Source organism: Anguilla anguilla, chromosome 7 (genome assembly GCF_013347855.1).
Source record: "Anguilla anguilla isolate fAngAng1 chromosome 7, fAngAng1.pri, whole genome shotgun sequence".
Classification (NCBI taxonomy): domain Eukaryota; kingdom Metazoa; phylum Chordata; class Actinopteri; order Anguilliformes; family Anguillidae; genus Anguilla; species Anguilla anguilla.
The window spans coordinates 13,321,116-13,347,583 of record NC_049207.1 but is presented as its reverse complement, the minus strand read 5'-3'; the positions used below and the strand labels follow the sequence as shown (position 1 = coordinate 13,347,583).

Below are 26,468 nucleotides of genomic sequence, written 5' to 3'. Positions count from 1 at the left end.
TAAATAAAAGAAAATAAAATGACAAATAAATCATTTCTGGACTGTTTGATTTGCCTTAAAATTCTTTGTATTAAACCACAGGTGGTTTACATGATTGCTTTACTGTCATACTAAATTGGTACATGCAAACTGAAATCTTGCTTCTCTGCCTTAATTGTGTATGTGGCAGTAGGCTATTCCAAGTCATGGTAGAAATGAAGGCAGGCAACAGAAGGTGACAGAATCACTGGTAGTCTAATGTCAGTGGATCTGTTGACGCCTCAACGGAGAATTAATTACATTAGTAGTGTTACATTATTAGTAGAGTAGGAAGAAAATATACGTAGTTCTTAAATCAAATAATCATAAAAACCCTGAACCGCATGACCTAGTAATAATGGGAAAAATTGTGCAAAGTAATTAAATGTAGGTACATTTCATAAAAGACACTTCAATTATTAATACATGTATTACATATAATTTAACCCTTTCACACATTACATATTTGGAAAATGTTCTCGAACACCAAAACCATTTGTGTACTGCTGGTATTTATAGGTGTTAGAAAATATAATGTTATCAGCATTATTCCACAGTTAAATGATATATCTGACACTATAAATAATTTGTATATTTTATTTGTGAGCTTGGCAGTGTTGCCTGAAGTGATTACTCATAAGCAGAGGTGCGTATCCTGACCCGAACCTGATGGGGCCCAAAGGTATGCTGTGATTGGGCCAGGTATTGGGCCTATTCTTAGCTCTGTGTCATCGGGTCAGATCGGTTACGGGCCCGCTGCCAACCCAGAAGTTTAAAAATAGCAGCATAGGAACTCTTCTGCCAGCTGCTAACAACGAGTGACAACAATGGCGCAAACCTCCCAATTTTTGTAGTGTACCATTATGCTCAGCTAGTAAATAAAAACAGCTGTGTTCGACAGCACAGGAATGATAAACTTATTACAATAACATTTAACGAAAGGGAAAATGGCACTAAAGCTAACTGGCTTGCCTGTTTTGATCATTACAAATAATAATAAATAAACTAGAAAATTCCTGCAGAAATTGTGAAGTGTGGTTGCCGCCAATACAAAGTCGACTTTGTGCTGAACAGAGTGAACAGTGTCTGTAGTATGAGCAGAGACAGAGTACTGTGTATGTGCTATAACATCACAGCAAGGAGTTGATTTGCGACATATATACAGAGCCAAATTAACTTCATCAAAACTTGATATCTCAGTGTTTTATTCAGGGCATGCAGTTGCTAGGGTGTTGCAAGGTGGTTGCTATGGAGTTCTAGGAGGTTGTTAGGGTGTTGCTAGGTGGTGGCAATGGAGTTCAAGGTGGTTGCTAGGGTGTTGCTAGGTGGTTGCTATGGAGTTCTAGGTGGTTGCTAGGGTGTTGCAATGGAGTTCTAGGTGGATGCTAAGGTGTTGCTAAGTGGTTGCTAGGGTGTTGCTAGGTGGTTGCTATGGAGTTCTAGGCAGTTGCTAGTGTGTTCTAGGTGGTTGCTATGGAGTTCTAGGCAGATGCTAAGGTGTTCTAGCTGGTTGCTAAGGTGTTGCTAGGTGGTTGCTCTGGAGTTCTAGGCAGTTGCTAGGGAGTTGCTAGGTGGATGCTATGGTGTTCTAGGCAGTTGCTAGGGTGTTGCTAGGTGGATGCTATGGAGTTCTAGGTGGTTGCTATGGAGTTCTAGGCGGTTGCTAGGGTTAGGGTTAGGGTTTCAGCTAGGGTTAGGATTAGGGTTACAACTTGGGTTAGGCTTTGGGTTACAGCTAGGGTAAAGGTTAGGGTTACAACTAGTGTTAGGGTTAGGGTCACAGCTAGGGTTAGGGTTACAGGTAGGGTAAGGGATAGTGTTAGGGTTCCAGCTAGGGTTAGGGTTAGGGTTAGAGCTAGGGTTAGGTTTAGGCTTAGGGTTTCAATTAGGGTTAGGGTTAGGGTTACAGCTAGGGTTAGGTTTAGGGCTACAGCTAGGGTTATGGTTAGAGTTCCAGCTAAGGCTAGGGTTAGGGTTACTGTTAGGGTTAGAGTTAATGCTAGGGTGAGTGTTAGTGTTAGGGTTACAGCTGGAGTTAGGGTTACAGCTAGGGTAACACCTAGGGTTAGGATTAGCGTTACATCTAGGGTTAGGTTTAGGGTTACTGCTAGGGTTAGGATTAGGATTTCAACTATGGTTAGGGTTACGGTTACAGCTAGGTTTAGGGTTAGGTTTACGGTTAGGGTTAGGGTTTATGATAGGGTTAGGGTTTGGGTTACAGCTAGAGTTAGGGTTACAGCTAGGGTTAGGGCCAGTTTTACGGTAACAGCTAGGGTTAGGGTTACAGCCAGGGTGAGGATTAGGGTTAGGGTAACAGCTTGGGTTAGAGTTAGGGTTAGGGTTACAGCTAGGGTTACGGTTAGGGTTGCAGTTAAGGTCAGGGTTAGGGTTAAGGTTACAGCTTGGGTTAGAGTTAGGGTTAGGGTTTCAACTAGGATTAGGATTAGGGTTAGGGTTCCAGCTAGGGTTTGGGTTAGGGTTAGGGTTACAGCTAGGGTTATGGTTAGGGTTACAGTTAGGGTTAGGGTTACAGCAAGGGGTTGGGTTAGGGTTACAGCTAGGGTTATGCTTATGGTTAATGCTAGGGTTAGCGTTAGGGTTGGGGCTACAGTTAGGTTTAGGGTTACAGCTTGGGAGAGGGTTAGGGTTACAGTTAGGGTTAGGGTTAGGGTTACAGTTAGGGTTAGGGTTATACCTAGGGTTAGGGTTAGGGTTACAGTTAGGGTTAGGGTTAGGGTTACATCTAGGGTTAGGGATAGAGTTAGGGTTACAGTTAGGGTAAGGGTTAGGGTTACTGTTAGGCTTAGGGTTACAGCTAAAGGCAACCACACTAATAACAATAAATAATAAATTAATCCTCTATTTTATAAGCATGCTTCATTCACAGATACTATATACTGAAAGAAACTGGACATTGCTCCCGTGCTGTTTGTTGCGGAGATGTAAGCAAATTTAATATCACATTTAATGGAAGGAAAATGTTTTAAATGAGCGTGAAGACTGAAAACCATTTTAATTTGCTAGCTGAGCATAATGGTACACTACAAAGCTAGAAGCTTTCCTTTGCGCCATTGATGTCAATCGTCAACAGCTGGCGGAAGTGTTACCCCCCCCCCCCACCCCCACCCCCTTATGCGGTCAGAAGCAGCTTTCCTGTAGGACACACTGTGTTATTTTCTATTGTGCTTTATGGTGTTATTGGCTTGCTCCATCAGCAATCGCCTCTATCAGCTTCGGGCTTAAAATTTGTCGGGTTGGTTCAGATCGGGCCGGAAACACATTGGGCTTAGGCAGGCCTGGGTCTTATTTCATACCCATTGCAGACCTCTGCTCACAAGTGATTACTGATCCAGGGTCAGGATGAATAATTATTTGTCACCATATACTGGATTGCAATTTCTGACTTTGTGTGTGTGTGTGTGTGTCTGTGTTTGTGTGTGTGTGACTGAGAGTGTGGGTCTGACTACTATTCCTTTATAAACATATGGTGAAGAACAAAAGTAACATGTTGATTGAGGAAATAAAAAGAAAAATATCATCAGAAGGAATTACATTAGTAACAGTGTGTGATGTATTCAAGACAGAAGGACAAAGGATACACAAAAGCTATTAAGGAGCACTGAATTATTGATTTGTTGAATTTTTAACAATGAAATGATTCAGTATATATTAGGGACAACATTATTTAATGGAACGTGTCAAGAACACAGTGTTCAAATTCATAAGCCTGGCTTCTGTTTAGCTTTTTAAAAATGTAAGCTCCTCGGAGTACATCTTGGAAAATACAAGTGTTTTGAGAATTTCAAAATTCAATACTGAAAATTGCAATACTACTTTGTATTTAAACAGTGACAGAAAATGTTTCAAATATTTTGAGTACATGCTGTTCAAATACATGTCACACAATGTAAGAATTTCATCAGAAGTGCTTGCATTTTTAAAACACATCCCTGAAAAAAATAATTTGGTCATATCCCAAGTGTGTATCATCAGAAGATGAATGGCTATTGTTTGTAAATTGGATGTACGTACCTGTTTATGTTGATTAGCTTAAGAAAACATCCTAGCAATCCCAAAAATGGCATGTGATTTCAGGGTCAAATTTAAATATCAGCCATGCATCGATCATGCAAAAATATCTGCCTAAACATTCTAACATTCAAATATTGCTGTTGCATTGTGATATTTTAATTTCATTGTTTAAATTTTTTCATCCGTATTTTATTCATGCTAAAAATTGAGGATGCAATATATATATATATATATATATATATATATATATTTTTTTTTTTTTTTTTTTTTTTTTTTAATAATCAATGACCCAATGACAGCCTTTGAAATGTTTAGCCATCTGCAGGATGAGCATCAAGAATACAGTGAGATTTTCCATCTTTACATTTTTGGTGTTTACTTCCAGTTATTTGACTGGCTTGCTTGAAAACTTGCACCAGTTTAGTTTTGAGTCTAAGTGAAAGGTTCCCACACCAGAATTCCAAAAGAGCTGTATAAAATTGCCAGTGTATGAAAATCAATATAAAAATTGTTTCGTTTTCTGAGATCAAGTTGCTGACTGTTTTTTTTATAGATGGAATCAGTAGTCTCAGAAAACTCAAGCTTTTTTCAATAATTGTCCCCGCTTTCAAACAAAGTGCATTTATTAAGTTTACTCAATGTTGATAACTACAAAAACCTGTCAAACCACAAGGCATGGGAACCTCTCCCTTTCTCCCACCCTGTCTCAGTTCAGTTTATACGTATGTTTGACGTGACTGTATACTTTGCAGTATTGCCAAAACATTGGTGCATTTTAGTTAACAAGACAGAAAAATGAAATAAATAAAGACACAGTAGCAACAATTCATTGGCGCTTGCTACAGTGATAAGTATATCTGAAAGCAGGAAAACAATTACGGCTCTTGAGTTGCTACTGTGATACCAAAACATGAAGTTCCAAGAGTACTCTAAATGAAGCATACCTACTCGTCATATGCACTAACCCCCCAGCCAATGATTCTTTTACACCTTACAGGTCCCAGAGTACTACATGAATGAATGAATGAATGAATGAATGAATGAATGAATGAATGAATTAATTAATTAATTTTATTATTGTGTCATGCATCACACCAATGACCAGCCCACATGGGCTTATATGACACCAACATTTTGCATATAACAGATCCAGAGTAAATCCTAAACCTATTAAAATGCTACAAACACATATCTGATACATATGCCCTGTACAAAACAGTATAGACCCCATAGCCAAACCTTCTTATCTTCTTTTCCAAGTTTTTGCAACATATACATAATCATTACATAAATAATAACACCTCATTAGAGACTAAACAAACAATCCATCTTGCCTTATTTTCCAGGCTACACGTGGAATTGGCACCGATCGGGTGAAACACCTGTCAGTGGCTACTGTGTGTTTCCGTTAGCATGAATTTATCTGACATTCAAATTCACTGTTTTATAGCACTTGCCTAATGGAAACATTGTGTGCGTAAGAATGAAAAGTGAGTTAATAACACCATAGATTTTTACTAAGTAGTCTGTATGGGCAAATGGTAAATAGGTAGTGTAAATGCACATTAGCATGAATGGATGTTTTTGCAGTGTCAAACCATTCTCCATTATATTCTGGGTTCATTTTCTTTGTAATAAATTTGCTTTGACTGTAGTGAAATGGAAGTCTTCACTGACAGATTGATTAAGTTTGCTGTTCAAAAAATTGATGGTTAACCTATTTGAACTCTGATCTTTTGAAAAGCTTTTTGAAGCTCTACAAAGCTCTTTCGCTCTCTCCGTCTCCCTTCCCGTCTCTCCCATTTCCTCTCTTTTTTCCCCCCTCATTTACAGCACTCATCTCTTATTTTACCAGATCGTCTTCTCTAGTCCACAACTGTTAGTATCCTAGCAACTGTGATAATTGGCCCATACAAAGCATGCCCCTTGAAAGAAAACAAAAGTGTTCCCTCGGAAATGCTTAATCAAGCTATTATTGTGAATTATGCTTATTCCGTTGGCGGGCTGAGGGGCTATTTCACTGTGCACATTCAGCGCTCTGCATCATTGGAGATCTTCTGTGTTAATGAAAAAAGCATGCTCACGTTCACTGTGTAAATATTTAATAAGTAACCACCAAAACAAAAGTTTACCTGTTTGAACCTGTTTGCAGAGTAAAAAGAATTTGTGACTACTTAAAGGCACACTATGTAGGATTTCTTTCCTTGCTTCGTTCCTGTGTTTGCAATCAAAAACGACTCCTCTTCCAATCTCAGTCCCACCTACGCCCCTAAGATGATGAAGCTCATGCACCATCAAAACAACTAGGGGCTCTAGTTCAGCCGTTGCATGAGGTGTTGCAAGCTGTAACACTGGTGAAATGGTATGTTTTTCATGGATTTTGACGTGCCTGAGCCATTTGGCAATTTTGTGACTCACCGTGTGAGTGCAAGTGTGAGAGGGGCCACTGCTGGGGGAATGTCAGTCAATATCACGTAGCACAGTGCAATTTTGATGCAGCTCATTGGAATTTTCGGGTCATTCAAGTCTGCCATTTGCGTCTTTCACCGCCCACCTACTCAGACCATGTCTACGGCTTAAAGTGAAGGCCATCGTACAGTGAATTGCTAATTTTGGGAATTTTCCAATGCAATGTGCTCATGATCTCCGCCTATTCAAAGGCCAATCAATGGTTTTCATAGATCATATGCTGTCCAATTTGACGAGCACAAAATCACTGTTTATTTATTTAACACAAGAATTATTTACAATTTTATCATGGATTCTAGAGCCCTAAACCCTGGACATGTTACAACATGACAGAAATATCAAAGTAATCCCATCACAGAAAATGGCAGTTGATATGCAGACAGGTTAGAATACTGAAGACATGATTGGGTCAGGTAATTGCAAAATAATATCTCTTTCATTCAACTTTGAATTCTTAGGATGAAGGAGAGAGGGAGGGGGTAATGTTGTTGGAGGAGAGAGACAGTGGGATGAGAGTTACTTTGCAAGTGCTGGCACTCAGATAAATGCTCGATGCGCAGCACAGGGAGCCAAGATGTGAAACCTGACATGGGGTCAGCAGACAGCTCTGATTTAAAGTGGGCAGGAGTGAAAGCCAATTTGGTGTGTTTCGTGACACCTGCTGTTTTTGTTCCGCAGAATAATCTCCCTCGGCTCAATCGAGAGAGCTGCGAGATGAGTGGACGGGCCTTGTTTTCCTAATTGCTTCCATTAGGAAATCAGTGGGAGTTATTTACATAAACATGAAACTTGATGGAGCCCACTGACTGGGGCGATGGGGAATGAGAGCGTGCTTTCCATTTCGTTGTTGTTGTTGTAGTTGTTGTTGGTGTTGCTGTTGTTGCAGTTGCAGTTGCAGTTGCTGTTGTTGTTGTTGTTGTTGTTGCTGTTGCTGTTGCTGTTGCTGTTGCTGATGCTGTTGCTGTTGCTGTTGTCGCTGCTGTTGTTGTTGTTGCTGTTGTTGTTTGACCACACTGAAAGACGGGTCATGCTTGTCACGGACACCATATAAAAACAGCAAGAGATGAACTGCAGTTACACTCTCTGATGAAACTGGATAAAATTGTGTGCTGCAATCCATAAAACATGATTTCTTGAGGGTTGGGATATTAGTCCACACACACACACACACAGCAAATGGCTGATATAGTTTACGATGGTCCCTCTTCAACCATAGGAATTTTATTCTTGCATTAGTGTGCAGTTGACAAATCCATTGTTGGTATGAATTCTTGACTACAAGATATTTTGGGTTAGAGAGAATGATCCTTGCAAGACAAACCTTTATTTGTATGACAATAAAGTTAAAATACAACCATATTGGACTTTTATTGCACTATTACACAATCATGTTTACTTCCTAAAGGCAATTCAACTGTACAAAACTACATAATCTAGATATTGTAGCAGGTAATAGAAATGCTGATATAGCTCAGAATTATTGGGCAGAAAAACTCCTATTGAAATCTATTACTATTGTAAAATCAGTTGTTGATAAACCACAAGTTGGCTAGAGCATATTGCATATGCCCAGATAGCCTATCCATACAAACAATATTCATGTAACAATTTAAATCACATAAATAACCAGAATATATGCATACACACACTGTCTGGTGTGTGTGTGTGTGCGCGTGCGTGCGTGCGTGTGGGTGTGTTGAAGCGAGGATCACAATATGTTTATCATTAGATGTTAGTTCAGCCACCATAAACATTTTAACATAAACTGTGCCTTATCTCTGGCATTCATCTTTAGCTTGTAATTCCATGCATTTGTGGCCCAATAAAAGTGGGAAAACAACAAGCTAGATTACATTTCCTGAGGCAATCGCATTTCACAGGCACAATATCACGGCACAGGTTTTAAAATCCCATGAACATTTTTATGATTTTTATTTTATTTTGTGCATGCATAGGTTTGTGTGTGTGTGTGTGTGTGTGTATTAGAGTTCACGTGTGAGAGTAGGAGAGAGAGTTTTTATGTCTGCATTTGTGTGCACAGAATGATATTTGGTTTTATATGTTGTAGCAATATAGGCATAGTACTGTAATACATGGTCTGATTTACAAAAGCACAGATCTAAATTAGTGTCTAAAATTCAGTTTTTCTGTATTCTTGTACCCTGACTCTATATGTGTGTGTGCGTGTGTGTGTGTGTGTGTGTATGTGTGAAAAAATTATGAAAAATATAGATGAAAACCCATCTCTGTTGATAAAGTAAAAGCTGTCTGAGCACCAGTAAAGAACTACACTGAATCCCACAAATTCAAAATTCACTCTAGTCCACCCCAAGGAGCTTCAGCCTCCAAAACTAGAATGAGGGAGGCATCATTGCATTCCTCACCAGCCACAGTAGTTTCTCTCTTAGCTCGTTTATTTTTTCATATGCTTCATTTTTCATAGCCGTCAGAAAGTGTCTATGATGTAGATGACAGCTCAGGAATTGGAAGCGAGCTGCCACCCCATTGCAGGTGTTTAGAAGTTCTGCTGTCTGTCTGGAAAAAAAAAAGATTTTTCTGAACAGTATTTAAACAATCCTATATTTTAGTTTCTCCCTAATGGTTTTTTATAATAATTTTGTCAGTGCATATAATGTTTATGATAAAGGATTTTGTTAGGTAACAGTAAGTTAAACAATGAAGGTTTATGATGTTGGGATAATGATTTTTTTCTCATTTCTCATTCTCATTTTTAGGTCAAACAAATTGGGGCTTTGCAGATAACACCTATATCAAAGTCATTGGTCTTCCTGATTTGCTACCGCAGTAAAAAATGAACTATAATGCCCTTTGGAAAATAGAGTCAAGAGTGCTGCTTTAGTGTAGTGAGAACTTGGGATGGGGCTTTAAGGGGTTATGTGTTTGAATTTCTATGCTGGTATCAAAAGCGAAAGTATGTTTTTATGATTTAAAATAGGCTAGCTCTTTCAGAAAGAATATTTAAAGCTACATTGAAGTTGTCATTAAATGAAATGAACCCATGGTTAAAAGCTATTGGTTATTAATTAATATTTTGTTAGTAAAGTGGTTAAATGTTGAGGAATGGGTAACTGCTTTATAAGGTTGCAGTAATTTATGTATTCAATCCAACTATATTGTCGCACAGGAATTTTGTTTAATAACTGGCAAAAACACACATTGCCTTGAAATTTTCAAAAAAGAATGAAATTTTATCAAACTAAATTTTCTTCAAAAAAAAAAAAATCTTTTATAGCCTGAACAGAACTAAAATATAGAAATGCAAATAATTAATCTTTTGACCAGGTGCTGCATTTTTCCAGAATTGGGCATATTTTCCAGCAATGACATCTCTTAGCACTTCAGCAGAGGGAAGTCATTTCCCTTTCACCACTAGGCCCACCTTTCTCTGGATGTGGTGGTGTTGATTCTCGCGAAATGGAAGAACAAAAAGCAGTACCAATTTCTGTCAAGCAAGCCTTCAACGTAAAAATGAATTTCCGCTTTTATCTCCAAAATTACCCTGCATCCTATAAACTTTTAGTATAACTCGTTACTGTTATGCTTGGTGGGCTTTAGTAGCCCTTATACTGAAGGTCACTCCAGTAATTCTGCCTGAAACAAGCTTTTTTATGTACTGCCCTTTCATTCTGAGTAGCGAGATAAAATCAGGATTCAGGTCAGGATTCATTTCGCCGTGAAATTCAACACACACAGAGCCTTTGTCTCCGACCATTTTGGTCTGTTTATTAGTAATAAGAATATGAGCAAAACAACATTTCCTTCATTTGAAATTTTCAACTGCAGTAAAATAAAATTCAAAAACGCATCATCAAACGCACGTCAGATCCATCATATGCAGTATATACTGTATTCCTAGAGCTGATTGTTAAAGCAGCTTCACAGAGTATATATCTTAATGATTATGTTGGGCAATAAAAGCTAATAGTACTGGAACAGACTCACGCTAAGGGTACAGAATGCCAGAAGCTCACAGATCACTGCATAAGCAGTTAGCCACAGGCCAGTTGGGGAGCAGTACAACACAGGAGGGAAAGAGAGCGGGAGACAGGAAAGAGTAAATAAGTACAGTACTGTATCAATTTTAAGTGCTTCAGTCAAGGGGACCCTCTTTCATGCTCTCAGGTGGGGAGCATCATGGTGTGTTTGATTGACAGCAGCTCCAGTGCCCAGGAATATATTTTTTTCACAATAGCTTCAACACAGTGGAGATGTAGGGCCTTTTTCTGTGACAGAGCATATGCTGGCAGTGTGATGGGAATGAAACAGAGACCAACAATGTAGTTTTGGTCCCTGAAAGTGTCCTGAAATTGACTCTTCGTTGGCCTTTTGATTGGCTCACTGACCACCAATCAGAGCACTCCTGTGTAAATGTTACTGACCGACATTGATTCCCTTGACTTTTTTGATTTTTTGAAAGATTCCAAATATGAACAGCTGTCCCTCAGGGTTCTCAGGTATGTAATCACCTGTAAGAGTGCATCCAGAAATTGACGATGTGGCTTTAGCTAGCTTGCTCAGGATGCAAGTTTTCTTGTATTTGATACTAACTAGCTAACTAACATTGTCAGTGATCTTGATGTGAATATTCATTTTTCAGTGATCTTCTAACAATGCTAGCTAATTAGCTAATGCCAGTTTAATCACCAGAAAAGCTAAAGATAAGAGAAGTTACAATCATATACAGTAAGTGCCATTGTGAATAAGGGAAATAAAGCTTCTTAGTTCTTTATTATTAAATTGCAACACTGATGTGTAGTCTGAAAAGATGAGTTCTTATATGTTTGTATAAAACAGCTTGTGAATCTGCTTTCCTGACTGCTTGGGGAAGGTCATTCCACCATCGGGGGACAAGGTCAGAGAAGAGCCAGGACTGTGAGGAGAGGTGGGACAGCCAACTGGCAAGAGGATGCTGAACAGAAAGGTCTGGTTGTTGTGTATGTCCTATCTGACAGACAGTACCACCCACAGCTTGGTGGCCACAGTGAGTGGTCTTAATTGGGAACCGGCAGTGGCTGGAAGCCAGTTAAGGCTGTTCAAAAGGGGCGTGGTATGTTTTAAATTAGGCAGGATGAGCAGAAGGTAGCCTGCATTCTGGACCAATAACAATGTTCTGATGTCATGGGTCAGTAAGCCATCCAGAAAGGCTTACCAAACAGAACAGAGGGTACTGTAACCACGGGCATGCAAAAAACTATACAAATATACATTTTAAAATGTTAAGAAAAACAAATATGTAACGAATTTTAAATAGTTGCATCAAATACTTTCTAATCCTTAAAATATATTTCTAGGTTCGCTTCACAATTGCTTCCATGTTTGCTTTTCACATGTAGTGTGTGCACTATGGTCAACATGGCTTTGAGATGGTTCTTCGATGACTATAAACATTGTACTTAATTTCATGTAGGCACAGATGTACAGTACAGAACCTCAGATTGCATTTGTTGTTATATTGATTATATTCATACTATGTCTGTGAATTTCAAATATAGAATTTGAAAGTAGTCTAAAATGCATCATACTCTCTCTAGATAAATAGTCTGTGGCATTGTATAGGGCCTGTGACTGAGACAAAGATGGGCAGGTTCAGAACTTTCTCCTTCAGGAAATGACAGGAGTTGTAGGTCATACACCTTTAAATTAATATGGTTTAAAATAAACTGATAGCCCTCCAAACTAAAATATGAAATGAGATATATATCTTCCCCTGTCCCTGTCTGCTGACAGGACCATATCAGACTGTTTTAGTAAATAAAGGCAGAGAGAGATAGATAGCATTATTATTTATACGGATCAATGATGCCCACAAAATACTGCAGATGTGAAGGAGATAAATGAGGCATATTTATCCCTGACTGGATTTTTACCATCTTGATTTTCAGCATTCTTGGCATTCAGCAGGTTAGACATAGCAGATATGCTGTACAGTATATAGTGCTTATGAAACAGGCAGGCACTCCTGCAAACAGCATTACAAGTAGTCAGAAGTTGTTACTTCATCACAACGATGTCACTTTAATTGATAATTCACCATTCACAAGCTTTTTTTTTTCTAAAAGCAAACATGAATAAATAGCATTGTGTTTCTTTTAATGTATGAATACCAACACTAACCTGGATATAACATTTGCTGGAGGCTTGGTTGGTCTACTCCCTGCATTATTGCACATGGCAATTGTGATTTTTCTGGATATGTCTAAAACGGTGGGGTTGTGTGATAAGAGCCTTGAGCAAGGACAGGAGCAGTTGCTGAACTGGCTCTGATCCCATTCACCTTGCCCAGGTGTTGAAGGATACTGGTATCTGTAGCACACAAATTAACATGAATTGTGAATGGTGAATTAAATAGCTGTTTTGTGGCTCCTATTCCCTTTTGGAATTACACCTTTAATCATTATTTAATTTAATGTTGTTTAAATTATTATGTGTGTGTGCACATGTGTGTGTGTGTTAGCCAGATGTTCTCATCTGAAGTATTTGAATGCATTGGCAATACCATACTACAGTCAGGTCCAGAATTATTAGGCCCATAGCTAAATATGACACAAGAAAGTTATAAAATTATAAAATCAGTGGTAATGAGCTTTATTGTATGTTGAAAAAAACATTATCTCTTCAGATTAATACAATTACATTAGAGGTATTTTATGTTATATTAATACAATTTTTCAAAGAAAAAGTTTTGTTTTTAGCAAGTAATAATTCCCTTGCCTAAAAAGATTGGTGTCAAAATTATTGACACCCCTGTTTGATGTTGTAAATCCTCCCGCTCATAATCCATACCTCCCAAGATTAAAGGTGCTGAACAGTGTTTTATGAGATTGGTGATCATATTGGGGGGTCTCTGACCATTCTGCATGATCTTTTTGCCTGCTTGTGGACTACTTCAATTTAAACCACACATTTTTGATTGGTTCAGCTCTGGAGACTGAGATAACCATTCTAAGAAATGTTTTTTGGTCCATTAAGCATTTCTGTATTTATTTTGAGGTATACTGAGGATCAATGACTTGCAGAAAGATGTATTTATGGGCAGGTTTGAGCATCCTGCAGGGTAGATTAAGTTTCCCTTAAAGGGCCCATATTTTTAAAATTGGAGTTCACCTAGTTCTGACATTGATTGTGCAGTGTGCCATGATATGTTCTGATAAAAACAAGGAACTGGTTGTACTTTTTTGTTGTACAAGAAAAAAAATCACCTGGAAAACTTGGCAACAGTTCTTCTATGCCATAACTAGGCTTCTGTGAAAGTAGTCAATCATTTTTAACAATGTCATTCTCATAGACCTGCTCTTGGTCAGCCTGTACTAAGAATGAGATAACGCCCTCTTCTTGTGTGATATAACATTTACCACCACAAATTATAATTATGAATAAATGAGCAAGTAAGATTTCAAACATAGCATAGCGAAACTGGCTATGTTAAATGTGCCATGTCAGGGCATTTTTAAATCTTTCCAGCTGCAAGTATCAACAGCTACCATGGTAAGAGCTTGGCAGAAAGCTGTCAATGTTCCCTGCAGTTCTCTAGCTAACTATCGGGTAATGGGATGGGTGACCTATAGTTTTAATTAGATATAAAAAGCTTACCATTGATTCTTGAAACGCCTCCTGGTTTTCTGAAGCTTTAAATTCCTCACCCTGTATGCTCAGAAATAAATGGTGCACTGATTGATTTATGGACGCCATGTTCATTTGTTTGGTTTTCCGGAGCAGGAGGGCAAGCAGGAGATGGGAGGGGCGCTTGTGTCATTCCCGGTCAGTTTGTTCAGCTGGAACGGGAAGAAACTCACTGGATTTTCATTTTGAAAAAATATTTTTTCCCTTAAAAAAAACCCTTTCAATGTTTGGTAGACCTTGTTGAAAATATACAATTGCAGACAGATTGCATAATAGGGGACCTTTGACTTTTTTTTAAAAGAACAAAATTAGCTAAATAAAGTAAATGGGTCAAGTAGCATAAAATTGGAAACTAGAAAAAATAAATTTAACAATAAAAGAAACCCCTTAGTCTTAAAGGAAAGTCTCCAGCAGATTTATAACTGCCTTTCATTCATTCCTGAATAGACTTAAAATACCATGCTTCAAAAAATGTTACTGTAGAAGCTTGGTGTTTTAAAAGCTATATAAATATATGGACATTTTTATTTTTTTTATTTCAGAGAAGGGCTGAAATAGGCTTTAATTCATTTCTTATTGTTTCAATTTAATTTCAGAATCCGCATTCGTGCTCCCAAACACTTTAATGGGTTTTTGAATGATTTTTTCCCCCAAATGCTTTTAATGAAATAAGTCCAAGGACAAGAATTAGAAGGTATTTTTTATTTATTTTTATTGCAAAAAAAGGAAAAGAGAATACTTAGACTTCTATTACAATGATATGAATTACATTGTTATCCAAATGCTTTGTTTCAATAGTGACAGCCTTTTTTAATTATAAAGAGTATTTACAATCTATGTGAAGAGGACACCAAAGAAGGAGCCAGAGAGATGCAGTGACTGGGAACGGGGTAATGAGATGGCCGGGTGGAACACACATGAGTTGGCAAGCCAGGAAGAGATTGTTGGGAAATACAACCAACGTTTCCATGTCTATTCAGGAAGACCAAAGTCTGCATTGAGGCCAGTCTGAGATCAATGCGTACAGTATGTGTGTGTGTGTGTGTGCGTGTGAGTGTGTGTGTGTGTGTGTGTGTGTGTGAGTGTGTGTGTGTGTTTGTGTGCAGGAGTGTGTGTGTGTGTGTGTGTGTGTGTGTGTGTGAGTGTGTGTGTGTGTGTGTGTGTGTGTGTGTTTGTGTGCAGGAGTGTGTGTGTGGGTGTGAGTGTGTGTGTGTGTGTGTGTGTGTGTGTGTGTGTGTGTGCAGGAGTGTGTGTGCGTGTGTGTTGAAGTGGTTCAAAGCATCTTTGAAAGAAAGTGGTGGCAGGGTTCATTGCAGCCTGTTTCTCTCCTCTCTCAGAGAGGAAAGAACCTGCACAATCTGATATCGCGTAGGGCACTCATGCGGATGCAATATGTAGTGCCTAGTGCTTAGTGCCGGCGCACACAATTACACAGTTTGGCAAGGGATTGTACTGCCGTGCAACTGTAATGTCTGGATTGATCTATTTAAAGCACAACCTGCTGTTGCTGGTTCTATTGTTTTCTGTTTTTCTGCTTGTGTATGACACTGAAAGAAATGTGTTTCTTGTAAGCTATTTATATACAGAATAAAGCTTCTGTGAATCAAAATGCAAGTGTGTGTGTGCATGTGCGTGTGTGTGTGTGTGTGTGTGTGTGTGTGTGTGTATGTGCATGTAGGTGTGCATGAGGGTGTATGTGCGCATGAGCTTGAGAACATCTGCATACATGTTTGTGTGCGTGCGTGTTTCAGCTGATAATTCAGATGAAACAGTAGCAGCGTGCCTGCTCCCCCTTTTATTCGTAAACACAAGTGAGCAGTGGTAAACAAGCCGGAGAACAGAGAGATGAGCAGGGAGGGCTGCTCTCAGCAGGCTGACTGAGCTCTGTGCTGCTCACTGCGATGCATTACGCACCTGGCTTTGAGCAGGAGACCGAGTGGCGAGGCTTCTGAGATTAGTGAGTGGGGCTGAGTCCAGCTCCACTCTGCTTTCTGCAGAGTGCAGAGACACTGAGATGGGCAGAATGAGAGAAATAAACAAAAGCCAAAGACGAGGAGAAGGAACATCCTGCAATGATGCCGTCGCCTGTTTGTCCATCCCACAGACAAATGAAACACACACACACACGCACGTGCGCACACACACGCACGCACACACACACGCGTGCACACACACACACACACACGTACCCACACGGTACTTTATTACTGCATTGTGGAGATGGGCTGTACTGATTGACCATGAAACCGGTGGCATTTAGCTGGTGTTTACTCCTTGGGGGTCGCGATAGCTATCTTTGCAGACACAAGCATCAGTTGCGAGAGGGTTTGGCTCTTATCTGCTTCTGGTACAAGTTGTCCTAGAAACTCCAGTTCAGCTGCACACAAATCCAATTGCAGATTGCTGGCTGACAAAACACAGCACGTGCTTTTCAGTACAGCCAATGACAAATTAACTGAATTCTCCTACAATTCATGAAAAAGATGACATGGATTGCCTGAATTATCAGTTCTAAAAAAAAACTTTAACAAATTGAAAGTGAAATAGGACAGCACTCTAGGTTTATTTGTGCAGGTTTCATTTGCATGGTTGCATGTTGCATTATTTTATCTGCATACATAGGGATGTATATTATTTGAGATTGTTTTACCGTATCCACGCATATATGCGCATTTGTGATATGCTGAACCTGGCTCTGTCCCCTTTAAGGATTCTGATTGGTGTGTAACTGCCCACAGCAGGTCCAACAGTGCAGTTCACATCTCCCAAGCTGAGACTGCTGATGAGAGTGTGACTGTTCTCTTTTTCCAGAGCGCTTTCCCTTACCCCCTCCCCCCATCCTCCATCCTGTTAACTCTGTAGGGATGGGGCCAATGGATCAGCTTGGTTTGCCTTGCTTAGGCTGAAACCTCATAATAGGCAATGAGAACTTTCTATCTATCAGCTGTTGTCAATGAAATGCAATCACAGATCAGTAGCTTGCACAGCCTGGGTGTGTGCGTGCATGCGCGTGTGTGTGTATGCATGTGTGTGCGTGCGTGCGCGCGTACGTTTAACTACATTGTTTCCACAGGCAGGCCATGACGGAGTGTGACATCACAGGCGGAGTATCCAGGACGCGAAACCCGTCTGATCTCAGGTGTGGTGCTGGAGGATGGAGGTGTGCAGCTGCTGGGGTCGCTGTTCTTCCCAGCGGCGCCCGTGGCCGGCACGTCACTACCAGCCAGTGCCTGTCACGGGACGGTATCAGCACAGACAGCCTTCATCACTGCACCCCGCAGCTGTGTGACCTTTTCCTGTAGAGCAGGTGTGTAAACAAAAATAGGCCAACCCCGCCTCACTCCCCCCGCCAAAAGAAAATCAACACGGAAGGGACGGCTGCAAAACACCAGCCTTCGGGTACCAGCCTGCAGTTTTAGAAAAGCGAAGACTAAAGCAATAAACAAAAGGTAGGACTCTGAGGTCAGTGGTGTAAATGAGAGAGTCCGGCGTGTCTGGGGGCCTGGGGGTGGGTGGGTGGGGGGGAGGAGGGGGGAAGGGGGAGGCGGAACAGCGCGGCTCTCAGCCTCCTCGCTGGCTCGCGGTGTGGCGTGGCGGCGTGCGGCGCGTTTGTGAGCGATGCTGATTGAGGCGGACGGCTCGGCGCGAGGGCCCGTCTCGCTCAGAGGAGCCGGTCTGCCTCCGCGGCGCTCTCTCTCTCTCTCTCTCTCTCTCTCTCTCTCTCTCTCTCCCTCTCTCTCTCTCTCTATCTCTATCTCTCTATCTCTCTCTCTCTCTCTCTCTCTATCTCTTTATCTCTCTCCCTCTCTCTCCCTCTCTCTCTCTCTCTCTCTCCCTCTCTCTCTCTCTCTCTCTTTCTCTCTCTCTCTCTCTCTCTCTCTCTCTCTCTCTCTCTCTCTCTCTCTCTCTCTCTCTCTCTCTCTCTCCCTCTCTCTCTCTCTTCCTCTCTCTCTCTCTCTCTCTCCCTCCCTCCCCCTCTCTCTTTCTCTCTCCCTCTCTCTCTCTCTCCCTCCCCTCTCTCTTTCTCTCTCTCCCTCCCTCTCTCTCTCCCTCCCTCTCTCTCTCTCTCTCCTCTCTCTCCGCCGCCGTAGCGAACAGCGGGGGGGAAACAGGAGGCTAATGAGAAACCGCACGCTCTCCCAGCTGCCGGAATGACCACAGCTAATTACATGCGTTGTAAAGAAGACCGTGTCGGCCCCCCCCCCTCGGAATATCTGTGTCGAGGGACGCGTACACCGTTGAGCTTTTTGGTTTCTCTGGTTTCCTGGGAACAAATTTCCCAAATGTACCCTGAAAGTACACTAATGTTCTGTTTGGGTACTAAAAAGTTCCTTTTGCAACTAAAAAGGTATAAGTAAATTATGTATTGCTGGCTAATGGCACAGTTTTATGCACCTACCTGTATATGGTACCACCCAATGACAAGCGTTAGTACTTTTTACTCATTTTCTGTACCTTTTTTTCGGCGAGTGAAACATTATTTATTTATTTTCTTTGGACAAGAGTCAGTTCTCATTTCAAGGGATGATCAGTATTGTAAAGTAAATTTTTTCATATTCCAGAGCAAGTAAGCGGCTTTGATCTCCAGGATTCTCGAAGACATACCAGACTCATTTACCTGCCTGACCTGTGGGCAAGGGCCACTGCATAACTACAGAGAATGTCCTTCTGTCTCCCGTGGGGCTCTGATTTTTCACGTATGATCGCAGCACACGGCACATGCCTGTGATATATATGATTCAGCATGAAATTCATCCCCTTTCATCTTTAAGCTTTCTTTCTTTTTTAGGCTGGAATGTCTGGTCACGCAAGCCTCCCCTGCAAAATCCGCCGGCTCACAGCATGGGATTTCCATGTTGCCAACGTTGATTTAGCAAATGTGATCTAGCAGACTTCCACTTTTTTTTATGGTGAGCTTATTGCATGTTTAAAAATGAATGTTATTAATCTTATGCAAATGCCTTGCTAGTTTTAGTCCATTCTTTGCTTCTGTTCTTTTCATTTCTTCTCTATACACACTAAAAACACTTAAAATGTCACTTGCCACAATGTACTGCTATGCATCAAGTGCAGTATTGATGTATTCACCAGATGTGAAATAGCCAACATGACATGAATCAGTTGTGGCATTGCATATATTACATGCAGCAGATGTGATGTGAGCAGGCATCGCATGTATAAGATGTAATATTGCAACCATTACATGAGCCAAATGCGATATTGCAGATGTTACTGACAATAGATGTGAATATATATGCCTGCTATATCACAGGTATATGGCTGATGGCTCAGCTTAGAATGCTGATGCATTATTTGATAAGGACCACTGAAATCCATTGACATTACACACATAAAAATTGCAAAGCTGAAAAGTTATAGTTATCTTTGTCATAACTTTCCTACTAGAATGTTCTGAGAATCAAAAATGTTTTTCTCAGATACAGTGCTATTACGAAGATCTGCATTTGTGCTTTTGATAGTTGTCTCTCCCAGTTCCCTTTTCCAGCTGGACGTGGACCTGGCAGGAAAAGGTCAGTGGTCAACAACACTGGACTGTGGAAGCCGATGCCTACCTGGTGGTGCAGCCTTGTGAATGGCCCTGTCTCCCAGCCAACCATTCTCTCGCTGGGCTGTGATTGGCCTCTCTACTTGCCCGTCAACATCCCAGAGCGGCTTTGATTCTTATTTCATTATTTCCCAATTAAAACATCTGCTGTAGCTGAGCCGAAATGTGGGCTTCACAGCGAGCATCATGCTGCACACATCTCAGGTAACTCACACCCCTGCTAGCCTGATTGAAGGGTGATGGATTGTTAGGATAAGACCTTGGTCAGACTCAGCCAAGCAGGGAATACTCTAGGCTTCAGTCATTTGCATTCCAGGGAGTGCTGCTTCATAGCCATTGAAGTAACAAAATCTTGGGAGTGTTGGGAGTGGATTTTTAAATCATAACAGCATAACAGATTGTCATAAAAGATTATTTTATGGTTTTGTGTCACCAGTACAATTCAGGAGTCTCTGATAGAGTTAGAGTTACTGATACTGGTATGTTGACTGTCATTCATTGGAAAATTAGTCATTTAAGGGTGTAAGAGGGTAAGAGGTTGTGTATATAAAGACAAGCACTAAGCTAATGCTTTGAAGACTGCCTACCTAGTTTACATGGTTGCATTACAATCTGGACATTTTATCTTGCTGCCATCTGTCATTTTTCTTGGAACCCTTCAGTTCCAGTACGCTGAGAGATTATTTCCATTTTACAGTGTGTTGATCCATTTTAAAAGCACCCTGAGAAAACAAAGGGACCAGTGCCTTTGTAGATCCAGAGAGAGAGAGAGTGAGAGAGAGAGGGAGAGATAGAGCTAGAGAGAAAGAATATTGTTACTGCTGCAAGAGTAGAGAGGGAAGCCCTTTATAGCCACTACATGTGGGAGGAGATCTGTATATTTCACTGTTCCATTCTGGGAGTCACTTTACTGAGTGGCCAGTGATTTTTATCCTGCAGTGCAGTGAAATTGCTTTAATCCAGTCATAATTTTCTCTAGGCCCGGATAATGTAATTTAGGAAAGAAATAAATGTGAGTGCCAGTCGAGTGTTGTAAACTTCTCTCAAGGACACAAGCTTTGCGGTTTAACATTCATCATTTCCATTTTTCTAACAGCAGAGGCTGTAGAATAAAGCCATCTGTCCATGAAACTGGGGGGGGGGGGGGGGGGGGCGGGCGGGCAGATCCTGGGGGTTGGGTAGCTCCTTGAGGACGCGTGTTATTGTTCTTAATGGAAATGATGGTCCTCCTCCGCTTCATCGATCACAGGCGTGCTGGACCCCAACACAGGCCGGGCCATCAGTCTTGGAGAGCGAGGGCCCCGGTGGAAGCAGGCAGAGATGAGGTCGCTCGACCCACCCGCGCTGGGGGGTTGACGCCTGCACCAAGCGGCCATTGCTGAACTGAGCGGCTGGTGTTATAGGTGTCTTATTTCAAGCGGGCCGGGTTTCGCAGCAGATTAGTAACGACCGGTTGTGGGCGGATGAAGTGCTGAATAGCGAGGATGACCCGATCTAGTGGAGACAAGGATTTTTTTTCTCAATGGACTGCTCCCTTCCCAAGCTTCCAGCTGCATGTTCTTCCAATGCATCAAACTCTCTTCACTACATTACCTTTATGTAGTTTACAATTTTGGTACCATTTGATTTCACTGTTGTTAATTTTGCACTGTGTACCAAGTAGGTGTTAGCCCATACAATAACTGTACAATAACATATCATAACTGTCACATGATACATTCTTTATTGCAAGGACTTAATATTTTCATGTGATAGTACCAATTGCTAGATACAATAAAAGATGAAAGTATGATGATAGCTTATCAGAGTGACAGTGGAGGAAGATGTTGATCGTTTTCATCAGGGAAAAACAAACTTTGGGGCCTTTACAGATTGAAGCAAATGGAGCTGTGTGATGAGCGCTTCAGTTCTCGTTGTCAGAGGCGATTTCTCTCTGTCGGCTGCAGGGCGGCCTGGTCCGCACTCCACTCAGTCTTCCTTATTGTTTTCTCCTTTAGTCCACTGTGACAGACGCATCGTCTTCAGGGGGAAAAACCCCACTCTCCATAGCACTGAGGGCTTCTCAACAACATTCTTGATTCCTGACTGCATGGCTCCCCTCCCATCATTTCATGTATATCCTGTACTATCCATTCTTTTCATATGAAATTAAAAACAATGATATACAATAGTGTCATGCATCCTATCCCCATTTCCCCTAGTTTAACGTTCTACCAGGTTTATCATGCTGTACACATAATTTGCACAACAGCATCTCTGCCATTACTAGCATTATACGGGGTGCAGTAGTATGGAAGTACAATTATTTTCTGTCCTTCAAGAATTAACAGTCCACTGCTGGTATTTGTTCATTACGAAAGGATTGGTGTGACCGCTTGTATGAAATGCCCCCTCTTTTCCTTTGGTCAAGCAGATGCCTCTCTGCAGGGAAACATGTTGTGTGCTATCTGTTTAAATAAAAAGAGGTGCCAAAGCACTTTGGGATGAGCAGCTTGTTTCAACGGCACAAATGCCAAGTCCCCCCCCCCCCCCCCGGACTGCAACCTGCCAATCCGAACACAAGTTTTCATGTTGGCGATTTGATTCTTGGCCATTTGTCCGCGAACACTGATTAAAATAGAAGAAATACTGTAACCAAGCTAATCCGGCAAGGTCAGAGAGTCAGACTGCTTGTCCGGCACCCGAGAGAATGGGAATAAAAATGTCACCAATGCCATAAATATGAACACAAATAATCAGACACTCTTAGACACTGGAAGAAATTGAATGGTTAAGGAGCCGTTTGCTCTCCATGGCTCAGAGATTTTAATTTCTTTGCTAAATCTTAGGTGGCCGGTGACCGCTGCTCTCCTACGCTGCACGTCTCTGTTCTGCTGTGAATACCATATGTGATGTCATGGTCTGCATCTGATGCCTCTACAAGGAGCTCACAAGTTCCCCAGACAAGGGGAGCAGCCCAGGCATGATTTATTTGCTAAGCAGGCTGCCTTATCTAGGGTGACTTACATTTTTCACACACTCTCTTATTTACCCAGGAGGATATTTATCAATGCAATTCAGGCTAAGTACCTTTTCTCAAGTGCCCCAATGCACTGCCCCACCTTGAAAATGAAACAGTAACCTTCTGCGTTCAGGTCTGGCTTTTAACTGCCACATCATTTCTATGGACACGTCCAATCAGCAGTATGTTAATTAGTACTTATTTTGGCAGACTCTTTCATCCAGACAACTTCAGAAAATACTGCACAAGGGCATTATGCAAATGCAGTATAAAACAAGACAACCACAGCACAACCTGTTGTATGAACTACCCAGAAGGTAGCACTGCACAGAAACATCTGTCTCTATAAAACAAAATGTAATTGTAATTAGACGGGTAAGAGTTAGCGGTGCGAGGGGCTCCATGCTCCTGACATCTACCATGAAATATTCTGTACGGAATAGATTGTGTGCCATGATGCATAGCTTTGCGCAGCACAGCTGAGACATAAATAACCCATGCAGGCCTTTGTTCACGTTGAGGAAGTGAAGAACAATACCTGTGTTTATTCTCTCCTTTGATAACAACTAAACCAGCAGGAGTGCTTGCCATGCATTCAATCCACATAATGCTTGTACTTAACACCCATGGAGAATGCTTCCAGCAGCTAGCAGCCAGCATGTCCTCTATTAAGAAAGCTAGCTTTGATGGCTACGGCTTTCACATGGCATCCCTATGTAGCAGACAGTTACAATGTAAGAAGCTCCAATTAAGAATTCAAAAACCAACAGCTTTTTTTTTTCTCTACCAATCCCAGTCAAGGGTTCAGGACCAGTTGGCAGGAACCACACACACACTGCAACTCGTTATCATCACAATCGTCGATCTCTGTCTGTTACTGGACCATTATCATACATGTCACTTCAAGGGGATATCAGGCAGACCATCTGTCAAAGCATGGTGCCCATATATACATGAAATCTCCAATCCATTGACAGTCAGATAACTTTACTCTAGAACGTATGCTTTAAGTTTAATAAGTTTAAGGCAGGAAAACAAATTCTATAGGAAATTGCTGTAATTTGATTGCTTTTGGCACTTGACTGTATTTTTTTTTTACATTTTGCTTGTCCTTGTTCTTTTGTGTTTTTTTTTTATGTTGTATTGTCTAAATGCAAATGTGTTGCCCTTCCTGGTCAGGTCTCTCTTGTAAAAGAGATTTTAATCTCCAGGGGTCTAACCGTAAAATAAAATTTTAAAAATAAAAGAACAACATAACATTGTGTTCAGCTTGTTTGTAATAGAAATTGATTGTTTTACATTATTATTAGGTACACCATTTTATCTAGGGCACGTAGTCCAAAATGTTTTCAACTTGAGTTACCATCTAAATCCATTTGGTTTCAGTGCAGGCATTGGTTTTCGCAACCACCTGACTAACTAAACAATTCTGAGCTCCATAAGGGTAATTATATGACGTAAGGCTACACCAAGTGAGAGGAAGGAATGGAACATGGACAGAATGCTAAACACACAACAACAACAAAAAAATTCTGAGACAGTGGGTGCAACACTACCTGCCTGGCATACAGCATACTGGAGTCAATTTATTTTTTACCATTTACATACAATGAATCCGTACAGGCACAAAAAAGCAACAACAATAGACTGGCATTTACAGACGAAAAACATCAATCACTGTCTGGAAGAAACAATGAAGGGGAATGCTCTTTCAGAGAAAAAGCAGAGCTGAGCAGTGGGCAGAAGTCACAGCGATGCATTTTGTATGCATTTCTGAATTCAGACATTCCACTTGCAAGCAACCGACGATCGTAAATTACCTGCCTCTTTAAATAGATATGCAAGAAATGGCAGGGATAGTCCCCCAAAGCCAGTTAGGTAGAAGTGCTGCAGGCTGATGACTGGAATCAAGAAAATATGACCACAGATTAGTCAACAGATGGCATGGACAATTATGCTTTGCACAATTTGGTCTGCAAGAAAATCTGTTATGTCAGAATCGGAAGTCTTTCTTACAATGTGTGCATTGATGCCGGGAGCTACAGCTCGGTCACCAATAGCATCAAACAATGCCTACTGAAAACAGTGAGGCTGATTTCAATGATGTACCTGTATTGTCTTGGGTAAAGCTAATTACAAGTTAAAAGCCAAATAGAGTTATTTTAACACGTAATGCTCACACTGTGACACCATGATGAGTACTGTAATTAAAAATGATTGGCACACAAACAAGGCACTGCACTGACCCTCGGTGAGTTCTGGGACAGAGGCGGAAAAAAATAATTCCAAGTATTGTGCAGAAGGCAATACTTGTCTGCTTCAACCAACTCCTCTAATGCAGAAAGATTTGGATGGACAAATTTGCACGAAGCACAGCAAAAGAAGGACAGAGGAGACTGTTCAACAACAGATCATGATCAAACTTTATCAAAATGTTTAAATCTATACATTTTTATTTCATCTAAGTTCAGATATTTCTGCCTTTCATTTTTCATTTAAGCCTACACTTCTGCAAAATATTTATTTTTGTATGCCAACTTCCAACTGCTTTGCACAAAAAACTTTTTTGCCCAAAATTTCTGCAGCATATCTGCAGATCTGTGCACGAAAGACAGCATGTGACAGTGTGGGTACATAGTTGTCAATCATCTGTGTTTAATTACTGGGAATTGATGTAGATTACTGGGAAAGGGCAATGCTGACCTGACTAGAAAGTCCAAGCGATGTCTTGCTGACTGAATAGCAGGAGGGAAAACTGCCCTAACTGCCCTATATAAACTGGTGTCACTAGTTATTATGTTTGCATTGTTTTGTATTATTAAAAGTGTGAAAGAAAAGTGAAAGGACTTGATGATTGTGCTTCTTGCATGCATGTGTGAACATGAGTGTGTCTGCATCGACAGTACATTAGCGATTCCATTAAGGATCAAAGTGTGATGTGTCATCATGTGTCAGATGAGTGAAAGTGTCTCAATGTGATTGGTGATTTCATTCATGTGCCCGGTCCCTCGCATAAACAAAACATACAGTACTTAGAGCAAAGAAGTGTATGCCCATTATCTATTCCTAAAGAAAAACAATGCTAAGGTATCATTACTCAGTTTGCTTCTTTCACTCTAATTACAGTAATCAGTGGTAAGCAGTCAAAGAAACGTGACCAATTATAAAATGAAGGGCCAATTGATCCGTTGGTACTTACGGCATGCCTGGGTAGAGGTTCCATGTAGATGATTTCCTGATGAGACCTCATTTTCTGACAGGGAAAGGACATGTTGAGCTAATGGGGAAAGACAAGGGGGTCATTCCTATGTTCCCAGGGTCCTATGTTCCCCAGATTTATATAGCACATAATGGGAACATGACAAAGGGTCCTATGTTCCCCAGCTCTACATATGTGCTCTCCCAGGGTCCTATGTTCCCAGGGTACTATGTTCCCAAGGTCCTAGGACCCTGGGAGCATAGATACGCTCCCAGAGACAAGCACAGTAGCAAATGGTAAATGGTAAATGGGCTGTATTTATATAGCGCTTTTATCCAAAGCCTTTACAATTGATGCCTCTCATTCACCCATTCACACACACACTCACACACCAACGGTGAAAGGCTGCCATGCAAGGTACCAATCAGCTCGTTGGGAGCAATTGCGCAATTGTTCAAAGACAATTGCTCAGACACTTCGACATGCCCAGGGCGGGGGAAAGAACCGGCAACCCTCCGTCTGCCAGACAACCGCTCTTACCT

General features: G+C 41.0%; 1 long non-coding RNA gene across 3 annotated transcripts in view; it reads right to left on the bottom strand.

Annotated features, from left to right (window-relative positions):
• Positions 1 to 24,277: 24,277 nt before the first annotated feature.
• LOC118231989 overlaps positions 24,278 to 26,468 on the bottom strand; it is a 42,757-nt gene continuing 40,566 nt past the window's right edge. For all 3 annotated transcript variants that reach the window (XR_004766189.1, XR_004766187.1, XR_004766188.1), the window contains 2 exons: positions 25,927 to 26,004; positions 24,278 to 24,628 (listed from right to left, as the gene is read on the bottom strand). This is a non-coding gene — a long non-coding RNA (uncharacterized LOC118231989). The remainder of the gene's footprint in view (positions 24,629 to 25,926; positions 26,005 to 26,468) is intronic.